We start from the raw sequence: 4662 nt of genomic DNA on the forward strand, positions 1-4662 counted from the left end.
AACTTTGTGTTCCAAACAAGCTAGGTGAAGGACGGCTTTCACACACACTTATCTCTCAGAACTGAGCATGTGGAGAGACGTTCGTTCATCTAGCACAAAGGGAACGGGTTGCAGGAGAAACTTTTACTCTGGTTTCTCAGTCTGTTTCCTAGTGCCGGTTTGAAGTTCCAGCAGTTTTCACTGTAAAACCGAGTTGGAGCTAGTACCTCCCCATATATATGTATGGAGTGGAGTTTGCAACTGAAAAGAAACTTTGTGTTCCCAACAAGCTAGGTGAAGGACGGCTTTCACACACACTTATCTCTCAGAACTGAGCATGTGGAGGGACGTTCGTTCATCTAGCACAAAGGGAACGGGTTGCAGGAGAAACTTTTACTCTGGTTTCTCAGTCTGTTTCCTAGTGCCGGTTTGAAGTTCCTGCAGTTTTCACTGTAAAACATGGTTGGAGCTAGTACCTCCCCATATATATGTATGGAGTGGAGTTTGCAACTGAAAAGAAACTTTGTGTTCCCAACAAGCTAGGTGAAGGACAGCTTTCACACACACTTATCTCTCAGAACTGAGCATGTGGAGAGACGTTCGTTCATCTAGCACAAAGGGAACGGGTTGCAGGAGAAACTTTTACTCTGGTTTCTCAGTCTGTTTCCTAGTGCCGGTTTGAAGTTCCAGCAGTTTTCAGTGTAAAACCGAGTTGGAGCTAGTACCTCCCCATATATATATGTATGGAGTGGAGTTTACAAAAGAAAAGAAACTTTATGTTCCCAAAAAGCTAGGTGAAGGACGGCTTTCACACACACACATCACTCAGAACTGAGCATGTGGAGAGACGTTCGTTCATCTAGCTCAAAGGGAACGGGTTGCAGGAGAAACCTTTACTCTGGTTTCTCAGTCTGTTTCCTAGTGCCGGTTTGAAGTTCCTGCAGTTTTCACTGTAAAACCTGGTTGGAGCTAGTACCTCCCCATATATATGTATGGAGTGGAGTTTGCAACTGAAAAGAAACTTTGTGTTCCCAACATGCTTGGTGAAGGACGGCTTTCACACACACTTATCTCTCAGAACTGAGCATGTGGAGAGACGTTCGTTCATCTAGCACAAAGGGAACGGGTTGCAGGAGAAACTTTTACTCTGGTTTCTCAGTCTGTTTCCTAGTGCCAGTTTGAAGTTCCTGCAGTTTTCACTGTAAAACATGGTTGGAGCTAGTACCACCCCATATATATGTATGGAGTGGAGTTTGCAACTGAAAAGAAACTTTGTGTTCCCAACAAGCTAGGTGAAGGACAGCTTTCACACACACTTATCTCTCAGAACTGAGCATGTGGAGAGACGTTCGTTCATCTAGCACAAAGGGAACGGGTTGCAGGAGAAACTTTTACTCTGGTTTCTCAGTCTGTTTCCTAGTGCCGGTTTGAAGTTCCAGCAGTTTTCAGTGTAAAACCGAGTTGGAGCTAGTACCTCCCCATATATATATGTATGGAGTGGAGTTTACAAAAGAAAAGAAACTTTATGTTCCCAAAAAGCTAGGTGAAGGACGGCTTTCACACACACACATCACTCAGAACTGAGCATGTGGAGAGACTTTCGTTCATCTAGCTCAAAGGGAACGGGTTGCAGGAGAAACCTTTACTCTGGTTTCTCAGTCTGTTTCCTAGTGCCGGTTTGAAGTTCCTGCAGTTTTCACTGTAAAACCTGGTTGGAGCTAGTACCTCCCCATATATATGTATGGAGTGGAGTTTGCAACTGAAAAGAAACTTTGTGTTCCCAACAAGCAAGTTTAAGGACGGCTTTCACACACACACATCTCTCAGAACTGAGCATGTGGAGAGACGTTCGTTCATCTAGCAGAAAGGGTACGGGTTGCAGGAGAAACTTTTACTCTGGTTTCTCAGTCTGTTTCCTAGTGCCGGTTTGAAGTTCCTGCAGTTTTCACTGTAAAACTGATTTGGAGCAAGTACCTCCCCATATATATGTATGGAGTGGAGCTTCCAACTGAAAAGAAACTTTGTGTTCCCAACAAGCTAGGTGAAGGACGGCTTTCACACACACTTATCTCTCAGAACTGAGAATGTGGAGAGACGTTCGTTCCCCTAGCAGAATGGGAAAGGGTGGCAGGAGAAACTTTTACTCTGGTTTCTCAGTCTGTTTCCTAGTGCCGGTTTGATGTTCCAGCAGTTTTCACTGTAAAACCGAGTTGGAGCTTGTACCACCCCATATATATGTATGGAGTTGAGTTTACAAATGAAAAGAAACTTTATGTTCCCAAAAAGCTAGGTGAAGGAAGGCTTTCACACACACACATCTCTCAGAACTGAGCATGTGGAGAGACGTTCGTTCATCTAGCACAAAGGGAACAGGATGCAGGAGAAACTTTTACTTTGGTTTCTCAGTCTGTTTCCTAGGGCCGGTTTGAAGTTCCTGCAGTTTTCACTGTAAAAACTGGTTGGAGCTTGTACCTCCCCATATATATGTATGGAGTGGAGTTTGCAACTGAAAAGAAACTTTGTGTTCCAAACAAGCTAGGTGAAGGACGGCTTTCACACACACTTATCTCTCAGAACTGAGCATGTGGAGAGACGTTCGTTCATCTAGCACAAAGGGAACGGGTTGCAGGAGAAACCTTTACTCTGGTTTCTCAGTCTTTTTCCTAGTGCCGGTTTGAATTTATTGCAGTTTTCACTGTAAAAAAGAGTTGGAGCTAGTACCTCCCCATATATATGTATGGAGTGGAGTTTGCAACTGAAAAGGAACTTTGTGTTCCCAACATGCTTGGTGAAGTACGGCTTTCACACACACTTATCTCTCAGAACTTAGCATGTGGAGAGACGTTCGTTCATCTAGCACAAATGGAACGGGTTGCAGGAGAAACTTTTACTCTGCTTTCTCAGTCTGTTTCCTAGTGCCGGTTTGAAGTTCCTGCAGTTTTCACTGTAAAACCTTGTTGGAGCTAGTACCTCCCCATATATATGTATGGAGTGGAGTTTGCAACTGAAAAGAAACTTTGTGTTCCCAACAAGCTAGGTGAAGGACAGCTTTCACACACACTTATCTCTCAGAACTGAGCATGTGGAGAGACGTTCGTTCATCTAGCACAAAGGGAACGGGTTGCAGGAGAAACTTTTACTCTGGTTTCTCAGTCTGTTTCCTAGTGCCGGTTTGAAGTTCCAGCAGATTTCAGTGTAAATCCTGGTTGGAGCTAGTACTTCCCTATATATATGTATGGAGTGGGGTTTGCAACTGAAAAGAAACTTTGTGTTCCCAACAAGCTAGGTGAAGGACGGCTTTCACACTCACTTATCTCTCAGAACTGAGCATGTGGAGAGACGTTCGTTCATCTAGCAGAAAGGGAACGGGTTGCAGGAGAAACTTTTACTCTGGTTTCTCAGTCTGTTTCCTAGTGCCGGTTTGAAGTTCCTGCAGTTTTCACTGTAAACCCGATTTGGAGCAGGTACCTCCCATATATATATATGGAGTGGAGTTTGCAACTGAAAAGAAACTTTGTGTTCCCAACAAGCTAGGTGAAGGACGGCTTTCACACACACTTATCTCTCAGAACTGAGCATGTGGAGAGACGTTCGTTCATCTATCACAAAGGGAACGGGTTGCAGGAGAAACTTTTACTCTGGTTTCTCAGTCTGGTTCCTAGTGCCGGTTTGAAGTTCCTGCAGTTTTCACTGTAAAACCAATTTGTTGCTAGTACCTCCCCATATATATGTATGGAGTGGAGTTTGCAACTGAAAAGAAACTTTGTGTTCCCAACAAGCTAGGTGAAGGACAGCTTTCACACACACTTATCTCTCAGAACTGAGCATGTGGAGAGACGTTCGTTCATCTAGCACAAAGGGAACGGGTTGCAGGAGAAACTTTTACTCTGGTTTCTCAGTCTGTTTCCTAGTGCCGGTTTGAAGTTCCAGCAGTTTTCAGTGTAAAACCGAGTTGGAGCTAGTACCTCCCCATATATATGTATGGAGTGGAGTTTACAAATGAAAAGAAACTTTATGTTCCCAAAAAGCTAGGTGAAGGACGGCTTTCACACACACACAACTCTCAGAACTGAGCACGTGTAGAGACGTTCGTTCATCTAGCACAAAGGGAACAGGTTGCAGGAGAAACGTTTACTCTGGTTTCTCAGTCTGTTTCCTAGTGCCGGTTTGAAGTTCCTGCAGTTTTCACTGTAAATCCTTGTTGGAGCTAGTACCTCCCTATATATATGTATGGAGTGGAGTTTGCAACTGAAAAGAAACTTTGTGTTCCCAACAAGCTAGGTGAAGGACGGCATTCACACTCAATTATCTCTCAGAACTGAGCATGTGGAGAGACGTTCGTTCATCTAGCAGAAAGGGAACGGGTTGCAGGAGAAACTTTTACTCTGGTTTCTCAGTCTGTTTCCTAGTGCCGGTTTGAAGTTCCTGCAGTTTTCACTGTAAAAACTGGTTGGAGCTAGTACCTCGCATATATATATATGGAGTGGAGTTTGCACCTGAAAAGAAACTTTGTGTTCCCAACAAGCTAGGTGAAGGACGGCTTTCACACACACTTATCTCTCAGAACTGAGCATGTGGAGAGACGTTCGTTCATCTAGCACAAAGGGAACGGGTTGCAGGAGATACTTTTACTCTGGTTTCTCAGTCTGTTTCCTAGTGCCGGTTTGAAGTTCCAGCAGTTTT

Source organism: Camelus dromedarius, unplaced genomic scaffold (genome assembly GCF_036321535.1).
Source record: "Camelus dromedarius isolate mCamDro1 unplaced genomic scaffold, mCamDro1.pat HAP1_SCAFFOLD_123, whole genome shotgun sequence".
In the NCBI taxonomy this organism is placed as follows: Eukaryota; Metazoa; Chordata; class Mammalia; order Artiodactyla; family Camelidae; genus Camelus; species Camelus dromedarius.